The 12,162-nt window shown below is 58.2% G+C and overlaps 1 protein-coding gene across 1 annotated transcript in view; it reads right to left on the bottom strand.

The window, feature by feature from the left end:
- Positions 1-9,280, bottom strand: part of PRKCD (protein kinase C delta) — a 29,534-nt gene extending 20,254 nt beyond the window's left edge. The window contains exons 1-2 of the mRNA XM_030307015.1: positions 9,071-9,280; positions 5,462-5,575 (exon numbers count right to left, since the gene is read on the bottom strand). The gene's annotated coding sequence lies outside the window, so the exon portion shown is untranslated. The remainder of the gene's footprint in view (positions 1-5,461; positions 5,576-9,070) is intronic.
- Positions 9,281-12,162: the final 2,882 nt, after the last annotated feature.

Raw genomic sequence — 12,162 nt, 5'->3', positions numbered from 1 at the left:
AAGTGCACAGAGGAAGAAGTGGGCCAGTCGCATACATCACTGGGCAGGCCTCCCCGCCCACCCGTCTGAGGGGACAGCGGAGGCTGAGGACGAGACCAGGGGTCACAGGTGGCAGTCCGAGGCCTGGCACACGGAAGGAGGGGAAGGTTCACACCTGTCAGGTGGGACGGCCACGCCAGGTACCTCACACGTGACCTCCAGTGAGCTCAGACTCACTGAGCAGAACTCAACAAAAAGAGAGCAATTCACCCAAAGCCACAAAGCCGATGGGGCAGCCCCATGGGGAGGCAGAGGGGGACCCTCCAGTTCTAACTCTGGAACTGGCCACCTGGCCTCCTGTGGGGTGAGGGCATGTCTGTGTGCCTGGGGGTGGGAATGGTTCCTCCTCCAGCCTCCAAAGAGGTGGGCCCCGAGTCTACTTCCTCCACCTTGTCCCTCTGCACCCCCAGAGGCCTCCTTCCAGATTCCCATGGTTCTCCCCATAGTTGACATTAATCTCTGTGTTTGGGAGAAGGTGAAATGGGCGCCTAAAGCTTTTGCCACCCATCACCACAAGGGGAGCAGGGCTCGGATGACGCCTCCCCATCTGGGGATCGGGAGAAGCCGGGAGAGAGGTAGGGCCATGGCGTGCCATCCCATGGCGGGCAGTGAACACAGGAACTTAGGAGTGGGGGCCTGGGTGTGGGTTGGACAGGTCTAGTTCAGACGTGGTCTGCTCCTTGGTGCCCTGTGAGCCTGGTGAAGGTGCCCTGGCATCCCCGTCTGTAAAAGGGAGTGATCTTGCCCTGCCTAGGAGGCTGTGCTGAGTGCAAGACCTGGCACCATCATCCTTATCACCTCCTCCACCCTCACACCTGGCCTCTCCACACCTGCCCCCCTGCCCATTTCCAGCCGTCCTGTCACCAGGATCAGTGGTAAAGGGGCTCTCTCAAGCCTCCCACCCCTGTAATGCCCTGCTGTGGACTGCTGCTCTGGGAAAAGACCAGGCTTGGCAAAGGCAGCCTGAGACCATTGGCAGACCCTGGGCTAGCTGCTCTCTCTCTCAGGGCCTCGGTCTCCCTGTACTGATAATTCAGACCCACAAGCTTTCTCCAGCCCTAGTTCTAGAAGGCCCTGCAATCCTCCTGTCTCCCTCCACCCTGGTCCGGGCTCCCAGCCCCTGCAGCCCACACCAAGCAAGCATCTGATCTAGCCGCTCCACTGTGCCTGTTTACCCAACAAGCCAGTGACATGATCCAAAGCTTCCGGGGCTGTTGTGAAAACAGTGGCTCAGCCACCGCAAGCCTGCCCTCCTGGGCACCTTGGCAGGGACCTTCGAGGGACAGCCATCCCAACCCCATACCGAGGGCCTCTTGAACTTTCCCACCAAAGACCCGCCGAACCCCATCCTCCCCAGCCCAGGCTTACACGCTACCTCTTGACTCTCATGTCTCTGTTTTCAGCTCAGGTCCCACAAACTCCAGGCCTGCCTGTGGGCCCACCTGCCTCCCCAAGCTCACCATGCTCTAGAGACACTCAAATGCACTTGAGCCAGGCCTCCTCATGTCCTCCACACAAGTGTCCCCTCATCTCCTAGCAGGGCCAGCACTGGCCCCATGACACCAGAAGAGGTGGGGGGTTCACCCTCCTCCCCACACAGCATCACCATCAGTTCTGTGCTGCATTCTACCCTGAAGTCATCTCTTCTGTCCACCGCTGTCCCCATCCTAGCACCCCATCACCTTCCCCAGGCTCTGCACCTGCTTGCTCTCCATCCTCTGCTCTGGCCCCACTGTCCTTCTGCCCCAGCAACTAAGGCAGATCTCGTCACTCCCTGCCCAAGTCCCTAATGGTTACCTTTTCCTTCCCAATAAGCCTAGGCGCCTCCCCCGGGCCTGACCCACCCTCCCTGACCTCCTCGGCCACTGCCTTCCCCTCACTCCTCTGCCCCAGGCCACAGTGACCCCTTTCAGTTCCCTGAACAGCCAAGTTCCTTCCCGCTTAGGAGTCTCCGCATTTGCTGTTCTGTCTTCCTGCCCCTCCTCTGAAACACACACTGGCTCCTTATCATTCAGGTCTCAAATGGACAACTCCTTGACCTTCCCATTTCACAGATGAGGCAGCTGAGGCTCAAAGCAGTCTAGTCCCTGGCTCAAGACTACACAGCCAGTAAATATCAAGTGAGAATTCGAACCCAGGTCTGTCTGGTGCTTGCAGAGGTCTTGCTCCTAAACCTTCAGGATATGCCCTCACTCAAAACTCCTAGCCCAGGCCCCTGCCAATCTCCAGCCCTCCAGTCTTCTGGCCCCCGCCTACAATACTACTATCATTACCACACCAACACCCGAGGCCCCCAGCCTCTGGGCCCTGGATAGCAAAGGGCTTCCCCTCCCTGTCGCTAGCACAAGCATGTCCCTGTCACCAGCTGCCACGTGTCAAGGATGTATGTATGGACATGTGTGTAGGGGGAGTTTCTATCCCCAGATGTCTACCCCCTTCCCAGTCCACAGGCTGACTCCAGGGGTCCAAAGGGCAGGCAGTCTGGCAGGAGGGCTCACCACCCACCCCCCATCGCCAGCGTCAGTTTCTCCAGGCCCAACGTCCCGCAGGGGACCAGAGTCAGGGAAGGGGCCCAGGGGAGGCTGAGGGGGCAGCAGGCAGCTGCCTTTCTCTTCCCTGCATCCATTTGTCATGAGATCTATTTTCCTCCCTTTGAAAGGGAGTGAGGGGGCTGGGCTGCTGAGTGGGCACAGCTGCTCCGCCCTGCAGCTCCTCTCCTCAGAGGACATGGAACGTACCCTCCCCACCCTGCAGCATTGCCACCGGGAGGCAGAACAGAGCGGGAGTGAAGGAGCCTGAGACCTGGCTTCTCAGCCGCGTTGTGCAGCCACCTGGCCCTGTGACACTGGGCCAGTGCCCAGGCCTTCAGACGATAATAACCCCACCATCAGTACCACTTGCTGTTTTGGGGGATTGTTACCACAAATTGAGTGCTAAGTGCTTTACATAACTCCAGTTTCTACCCCTTAAACACTAATAAAGTGCCAGGCAAGATGCTAGCTACTTTGCATACATTATCTGTAGCTTCCGGCACAACCACAGGAAGATGGATGCTATCATTGTCTCATCTGTCAGAGAAGAAAGATGAGGCACCAGGCATCAAAGCCACTTGTCCAAGTTCATTCGTACAGCTTGGAGCCGGCTAATCCCTGAGACGCAACCCAGCCGACGCCAGTTCACGCGACGCGGCTCTGCCTGCCAGAGTTAGCGCTCTGAGCCTCTGAGCTCAGAGGAAAGGAGGAGCTGGAGTGATGGGGGTTGCGGGGACTTCATAGCCTCAGCTCCCCAAGCCCTCTCCTCGGGCCTCTGTCAAGGCCTGGTCAGCCCTGGCAGTGGGAAGCCTGGTCAGTCAGCCTAACTCACTGGCCAGGCCCTGCTCCCCTCACAGGCAAGGCCGGGGCGGGGCAGGCCACAGCCGGAGGGCTGGTCAGTCCCACTCTGAAACCACTTCCTGGGCAGCCCAAGGGAAGTGAGCCTCCGGAAACACCTCGGATGGACAGATCTCTCCCTGGGCCCAGGCCTTGGAAAGTGTACAGACCGCCCTGGGAGAAGTACCCTGCTTGCCTCCCAGTCGCCAGAGCCCAGCAACTCCGCTGTGGGCACTGACACTGCGGGGACAGAGGAACTGATTGGACCCCCACCCACCTTCGAGCACCTTAGCCCCATGACCACAGGGAGCCCACTTCCTCCTCTGCGGCAGCAGCCACAAACGGTGCCAGCACAGCTGAAGTTGTCCCCCATCGTCCCTCCCCCCACCCCCTACTGAGTCCTGGTCAGCCGGGGGGGGGGGGGGGGGCTGGCCCAGGTGAGCAGGATGGCTGGTGAATGCCTGGGCAGGCAGAGCCCACCTCCTGGTGTGGCCCAGCCCCCTGGAGCACCTGTGGTCACAACCACACCTCAAACCTCACCCTCAGTGCCAGACGCAGGCTGGGTTGTGACCCTGACCAAGGACCCCGTTTCCTGACCCAGGATGGGCAGTGTGGTGTGTGTGGGCAGGCTTCTGAATGCAAGGGTGACTGGCCGAGCACCCGAGTGCGTGTTTGAGCATGCCTGTGGGTGTGTGTGCGCATGTGTGGTGCGTGTGTGGACACTTGAGGGTGTGCAGGCCTGGGCGCAGAGGGCAGCTCAGTTTCTATATCCCTGTGTGAGCATATCTGTGTCTGCACCAGCTGGGAGGTGAGGTTTGAGCTTTGAAAGTGGGCTGGCTCCAAGACTAATTGGTTGAATTTCTTAGGGAATGAGGCTCAGTGCTGGGAGTGGGTGGGTCCCTGACCTCAGGTAGCAGAGGCCTCCAGCCCGCCAAGGACACGTCACCTCCTCCCCTCACCAGGTTTGATGGTAAGTTGAATAAACAGCAGACCCAATGATGACCCTCCCCTTGTTTAGCCCCCACTCCCATCCCAGGAGCCAGGGCCCTGCCCTCCTGCCCTCCTGCCCTCCTTCCCCTCCAAGTTAAGCTCTGAGAGCACAGCCCCCACTGATCTATTCACCACCACCCCCCACCCCTGCTGCCCCCCAAAAACCTGTAGATACCAGTAGGGGCGGGAGTGGGGCAGTAGGGGCAGGAGCAGGGGTTGATCAGGGAGGCCTCCCTGAGGAAAGACCACCTTTGCCACCCCTCCCCACTGTCACTCCCTAGGTTCCAAGTGCCCTCAGCAACCCCCCCTCAATCACACTCCAGAATCTTATCCACTGAACTTTGGACATTCGATAGGTAACTCTCAGGGCTGTTTTCATTATAATGAGGGCAGAAGGAAGGAGGTCTGGCCCCAAAAGAGGGAATCTTTAGCTTTATAAGGAGCCTGAGAGAGTGCAGCCTTCCCCAGTATTACTTAGAGACTGCCTACCTCACCCAGAATCTGGAGGCTGGGGAGGAGAATTGTGTATCTCTCCTTCACCCCAGAGAAGATGGGCAAATGAGGGAACTGGGATGTGAAAAAGAACTCAGGAGAGACCTCATTCCATTCTCAGTTTGGTGTCCAACCCACTGTGGGGCCCAGGGCAAACCTCAGTTTCCCTGTGAGATGATGAGAACAGCCTGAGGCAGAGACAAGAGGCCATAGAAAAGCTGATACATCCACCCTGAACCCTTGGCACATGCCCCGCCTTCTTTCTAACTGACTAGCAAAATGTCACCCCTCCTCACCCCAGACAGCCGGTGGGCCCCAGGCCTCTGAGCTCCAAGGCCACAGTCTTCCCTGGGCCAAGAGCCAGTGTCAGGCAGGGAGCCCTCATAGGCAAGGCCAACTGCTGCCCGCTCTGGGCACCCAGGCCCCTCACTCAACCCAGGGACTCTGTGTGACCCTTCCCCTACCTGACCCAGCCCCAGCCCCAGCCCCAGCAGACGGGGAGGAGCCCAAAGAGGAAGGCCACCCCGGCACACTGTCCATATGTCCATCTGTCTAGGAGGATCCAGTCTTACCTGGGGCTCCTGGCTCCCCCTTGCCCTCAGTCCTGGCTCCCGCTGCGGCCACCGCCACACTACCACCACCAGAAGTAGGTCTGCTGCCCTCACCTGGGCCAGTTCCAGGCAGACCTGCAGGAACAAGAGGCAACAGCTGAGCTGGGAGGCACTGCCAAACAGGCTTTCCCCATCAGTCAGCCCCAGAACGACCAACGCAGGCCCGGCTCAGCCCCATCTGGCTCTGAGGCCTCAGCCTCTTTGGACCCAGTTTTCTCTTCTGTGAAGTGGAGTGTTGGGCCCAACTTCTCCAGGGCACCGGCCCCGTGTCCTCTCCACGCTAGGGGTTGGATCGCTGTGTCTCAGCCCTCAGAGCATTTCCAGACTACAGACGCAGCAAGAAAGCTCCCACTGTCCACCCGAGGTTGCCCTATGACTTAGGAGACCTAGAGGCAATTGGGGGAGCCACTGCTCTGTGGCCTGGGGTAATTTCCCTGAGCCTCAGTTTATCTTATCTTTGAAATGAGGAGACTACATCTCTCCAGGTGGTTCTGAGGCCCCAGTGATGCGGCATGATATAGCTCCTGTGCTAGACTCACCTTGGGAGTACCAAATGAATAGTGACATTTAAAAAAAAATGTTTATTTATTTATTTTGAAGGAGGGGGCAGAGAGAGAAAGGGAGAGAGAGAATCTTAAGCAGGCTCCACGCTGAACACGGAGCCCTACGAGGGGCTCGATTCTGAACAAGGAGATCACGACCTGAACTGATATCAGAAGTTGGATGTTCAACCAACTGAGCCACCCAGGTGCCTCATGACACTTTTTTATTCTTTGTTTTACACCTTTTAGCTCAGGTGATTCTCACATTAATATTGTGCCCATTATACAGCTGAAAAAACCGAGGCCCAGAGAGATCCTAGAAGGAAGGAATGGTAATGGCAGCAAGGTGTCCCAGGTCTCCTGGCTGAAAGGCCTGGGCCTCCACAAAAGATTCCTCTCCCCAAGAAGTGAGCTCCTCCTCCCACTGAAGACCCCCATCACCGCTCTCTAGGGACTGAGGCATCCTCAGGCTTGTCTGTACTTTATTTCTAATTTTAATTTAAACTCCAATTAGCTGTGGCAGCTAAATGGTGTCAGCATCCTGCAGTCAAGCTCCAAATCACCCTCCCGAGCCCCTTCTTCCCCATCAGTGTTGCTGAGACTGGGCAGGTGTCAAGTGGGCTGAATAAGGCTGCTGGGGTCTCTGCCAGCCCTCAGCCCTTCCGAAAGCAGTCTGGTAAAGGGCACGGGAGGGGTCACCAGACACATCACAGAAAAGAAACTGGGTGGGGGACTATCTGGGCTTTTATTAGCCCAGCTCTCAGGAAAATGGAGACCATAGAGTAGGCAGGGGGGAGTGGTCTCCAAATAAGACTTAGCATGTGCTGAGCTCTGACAAGCAAGCCTGTGTTAGAGGACTGTTGACACAGGACCTCAAGTCCTCACAGCAACTTTCTCCATTCTGCAGGTAAGGGGACTCAGCCTTAGAGAGGCCTAGCCCCAGTCTTGCGCCCGTAAGAGGCACAGTGAGTATTTGAGCCCTAGGTCTTGGTCACAGCACTGCAAACCCAAAGACTTGCCCTCGGGTATCCTTCAACTTGGGGGAGCAGAGGAAGGCAAGAGATAGAGGCCTTCCCCAACTCCCCAGGAACCAGGGCTGGCCTTGAGGTGCCCCGTGCACATCCACACCCTCACAGCCTCCCACATGCTCACACACACTGGGGCTCTCACCTTCCGGCCCAACACTGTCACCTCGGGGCGCAGGCACCACACTCTCGGTTCCCTACAATCACAGGGACTCCCTAGCACACAGACTGGCAGTTTCATAGTCAGACTGTGAGTCTCCCACCAGTCACACACTCACCAGTCTCGCCCAGCCACAGTTCTGAACACACCAGATCCCTTATACCAGCCTATAGCTAGTATATAGTGTATAGCTATGTAGGCTATACACCTCTACATCACACACACATACACACACACACATACACACACACACACACACACACACACACACACACAAACAGGACTGCCCTCTACCGGCCTGTCCACCGCACCCCAACTCAGTCCACAGCAGGAACAAGGAAACTCAAGGGACCAGTCCCCTCCCTTGGTGACCAGGTCAGCTTGGTCACAGAGGCTCAGTAGCAGAGGGAGAGGAAGAACGAGTGTTACACACATACCCACACTCAGACACACACATGAGCCTGGTGGGCTAACACTCTAACACAGGCTCCCAAAACTAACAGCTCAAATGTATTTGGCCAGTGGGTCACCATGGCACGCCCAGTGTACAACATAGGACTGTCCAGACACACAAGGGACACATAGGCACACAAAGACACACACACACCCCAACACATTGACGGGAGTCTGGTGATAAAGAACACACCAAGACATAGTGCACACAGAGTTGCGAAGGGCACACAGAGCCTCAGGACACACAGACATACACACATGTACATAGGAAAGGCACACAGGTGGGAAAAGACCACAGAGGCAAGTTCCAGACACAGTGACAAAGAACACACAGGCAGACACAGACACACAATGTACCTACATGTCCAGATACAGGCAACTCATTACAAGGAGTCAAGTCCAACCGTATAGGGTAGGGACCAGAGGAAAAGGGGATGCTCTTACGCACAGCAAATCCTTCTGACCAGGTGTGAGTGGGGGGCTTAGTGGGGCTCTCCCTTCTCACGGGAGGAAATGAGAGTCAGAGAAGTAGGACAGTTCTGACAGTGCCCACCTCCAGCCTCTTCACCCCGAATCTCCTCCATTCTCTCCCCTCACCTGGCCGGGACCCACGGGGGGAGGGGTGGCGTCTGAATTGCGGAGGGGCTAGGACCGACGGGACCTGGAAGGGGCCTCTAGGCGAGGGGGCTCAGAGGGGCGGAGGGGTGGGGCGGTAAGGGGGATGGTGGAGACTGGAGCCACGCCCAGCCGGAGACAGATGGAGAAAGACCGAGAGAGACACCCAGACTGAAAGGAGAGAGCGAGCGAGAAGGAGGCGCCGCTCCGGCTGGGCCGGGCAGGGACCCAGGGGCGGGCGGCGAGGCAAGGCAGGCGGCCTGGCTTCTGCTCCGCGGTAGAAAAGGAGAGGCGGCGGGACCGGCAGGGGGCGACGAGCGTGGGTCGGGGGCGCGGCTCTGGGAGGACGGGATCCAGGGGCGGCGGGAGGTGCGGTGGGGGTGGGGCACGCGGAGGTCTAAGGACAGACAGATCAAGATTAGGAAGACGCGAACGCGGGAACACAAGAGGGGGTGGGGACAGATGGACCGACCGAGGGCCCCAGGGAATCGACGGGGACGGGCGGACGCTCGGAGGGTCTAGGGACATACTGGCGGGTAGAGGGGCCGGGAGCAGACCAACGAGAGGGCCTCGGCCCGTACCGCTGAGCGGAGGGACAGACCGACGGACCGGGGACGGAGGCACCGGCGGGTCTCGGAGCGCGGCGGGGACTTTCGCTGGCCGCGGCTCAGTTTCTCAGTTTTGGAAACGAGAACCGGATTGGAGAGGGGGAAGGGAGGGGCGGCGCGCCCTAAGGGTAGCCCGGCTCCCTCGTCCGGTCCCGGCCCTCACTCACCTCCCGCGCACCTCCAGGCGCCAGGGGTCTCGACGTCTGGGGTCCAGCTCCCTGCTCCGTTCCGGGGCGCGCGCGAGGACTGGGGGTCGATGCGGGCCCGACCGGGACGGGCCCGGAGGCCGCTGAGTCCCGTCCGGGCCTCAGCGCGGCGGGCGGATGCCGAGGGTCGCTCCGGGGATCCCGGTGCCGCAGCCTCCCTCTCTCGAGCCGCTGCACACGGAAGTGCAAGGGGGCGGGGCGGCGCGACCTCACCCAGGTGCCTGCCACGGCCCCGCCCCCGCTCAGGGCCCGCCTTCACAAGGGCCAGCCCCCTAAGGCCCCGCCCCCGCCGCGGAGAGGAGGGGGGTCCCGGCCTCCGCCTCCCGGTGCCGGTCACTCTCGGCCGGTCCCGGTGCACCTCGGCCCCTGCCAGACCTTGGCGCGCGTACCAGCCCTCAGAAGGGGCGCCACTTTACAGAGGAGGACAATGAGGCCCGCGGGAGGAGGACGCTCTCCCAACCCCCCCACCCCATTCTCCACCCCTCTCACACCGTAGCCTGGGAGGTGCCGGCGGGGCTTCCCCAGCTCCCAGCGCCCACGCCCGGGACTCCCCACCGGCCAGCTGGCCCGCCGCGCCCGGTCTCTCTCTCTTTCTCTCTCTCTCTCTCTCCCCCCCGCCCCTTTTTGTTGGTGGGAGTGCAGACGCGGCTGGGCCCGGTGCCTGCTGCCAGGCCGGCTCGTCCCGTCCCTGGCCCTGAGAGTGGCTGAGAAAGCTCCAGTGTGGGAGGCTCTAGCTGGTTCATCACTGCTGGTCGAGAGATTCCAGGAGCAGCCCCTATCCTGACCCCTCAGCTTTCTGCTCTCCTGCCCCCACCGTCCATAGCTCCCCACCGCCCCTAATAGGCACCGGAGCTTCCTTCCACACTTGAAACTTGGTTGTCAGGCATAACTCATTCATTCACTGGGTACCCTCTGGGCCTAAAGTCTGGGGATGGTGAGGGACCCAAGGAGTCCATTCCCTTGCCTTCAAAGCTCAGAAAGGAAAGAGCTGATGACTCCATACTCCAAAGAAATGTCATTTTCCAGAGGCAAAGAAGAGGGTTCCAGGTCCCAGACCTTCCAGGGGAACACCTAGACAGCTCTTCCCTGCTGAAGCCTAATGATTGGAAATGAGGGGCAATTCCTGAGGAGGCCTGAGTTGATCCAAGGGGCTCATGGCAGAGACTTTGGTTTTCTCAAGGAGCAGGTGGTGGCAGCTGTTACACTGGAGTGGCCTCCTGGGAGAATGGATAGGGACAGAGGCTGCCACATTGTGCAGGTTGGAGGACCCTGGGTTGTGAAAGATGTATGGGGAGAACAGGACAGACCAGGTGGGTCATGGAGCTGTGGTTAGATTGGGAGGAGGAGGTGTTTAGTGAGACCTCCAGGGATGGAGAGCCCTGGCAGAGATGTGGATCCCAAAACTCTGTTTTAAGGGGGGTGGGTTTAGACTGGAAAGAGAAAAACTACAATGACTCTTTTTACCACAGAGCAAACAGGGACACAGGTATCCTATACCTGGAAGGGAGGGCCTATTTTGAGAACTGGTTTATGTCCATGTTTGTAGTCCTATTGCCCCATTGGGGTAGGCTTTTTCCACCAAGCTGGACCCCTCTGACCACACTGGATATCATTTGGAAAATAAACCTTATGCCTTACCCCTCAAACAGGACCTTTGAACATTCTGTTATCTGGGCCCCGAATGCCATTTCCCACCCACCCCCATGTCTCTACCTGTCTTGGTTGTGTCCACTCACATGACACTCCTCCCTGATGCCCAGCTGTGAATCCATGGTACTTCCCTGAGCTAAGGGAACGTATTCATTAGTGTGTTTTGTGTCCTCATTCTCTCACCCCCACCCCACCCCATGGCTTCCCTGGAGTTGGGCTGGAGGGAAGGTGAGCTTCAGGTGACTTTTGTCCACCCGGGATCAAGTTTCCTTTCTGGTTCCTCCCTCCAGGTCTACCTCGGCAAGTATTCTCTCCCTCAGCATCAACAATAGGTCCACCCTGTACCAAGGACTGCTGGAGAGAGGGCAAAGGAGGGTTGACCCTCGGGGATCTCCAGATCCAGCCACGGGAACTTGCTCCCACACCCTGAGGTTCACCTTAGAAAATGGAAAGGAAGAATAATGGCTATCACTAATGGAGCTTCCCCAGTGCCAGGCACCGTGCCCAGTATTGGATATGTTCAATTCAATCAGTTCTCAGACCCTATAAGGTAAGGGTTACTGTTAGTGTCACTTTGAATGAAGAGCAAACTGAGTCTCAAAGAGAAGCAAGGCCACTTGCCCAGGGGTACAGAGCTAGTGAATGGTAGAAGCAGGATTCGAACCAAAGTCTGCCTGGCTCCAAAGCCCATGTTTTATGTCCGGAGTTCTCAATCTCAGCACTATTGCCCTTTGGGCCAGATAATTCTTTGTTATGAGGACTGTCCTGTGCCTTGCAGGATGTTTAGCAGCATGCCTGCCCTCTACCCACTAGATGCCAATAGCACTCCTCTCCCTCAAGTTGTGACAGATAAAAATGTCTCCAGACACTGCCAAATGTCCCTGGGGCAGGGAGAGGGGCAGGGGAGCAGGCAAAATCACACCTTGTTGAGAACCAAGGCTTTAGAGCAGGGCTGGTATTGTGAGAGCAAGAAAGATTGAAATTAGACACCAGGAAGTACTTTCTGGGCCCTGAGGATTATGCAGACACGTGGGCTCAGGGGCTGTGAGCACACACTGGCCTCAGCCAATCTTTCTCTTCTGGAGACTTCAAGGGGAAGTGTGATAACCCTAAAGGGGCAGAGAGGCTAAGGCTGTGCAGGCCACACTGTGACAAGGGCAGAGGAAGGATGCAGAGACAAACGCTGCGGCCAGGGGCCCCAGAGAGAATAAGCTTGGGTGGGGTCCAGGGAGTCCAGACCAAAGTCAGCTGGAGCCACTGTGCATGGTGGAACTGTTCCTGGGTGCCACACTGGGTGGGCCAGGGCAGGGTCCATGAGAGCTTGCCTCTGTGCCCTCATAACCTGCCTGCTCCAGGCCTTCAAAGGGCCTACTGAGGCCTGGAAGCTAGCCTTGGCTGTATCA

The sequence above is a fragment of the Lynx canadensis genome, chromosome A2, assembly GCF_007474595.2.
Source record: "Lynx canadensis isolate LIC74 chromosome A2, mLynCan4.pri.v2, whole genome shotgun sequence".
Taxonomy (NCBI): domain Eukaryota; kingdom Metazoa; phylum Chordata; class Mammalia; order Carnivora; family Felidae; genus Lynx; species Lynx canadensis.
This window is presented reverse-complemented; position numbering and strand designations above follow the sequence as displayed.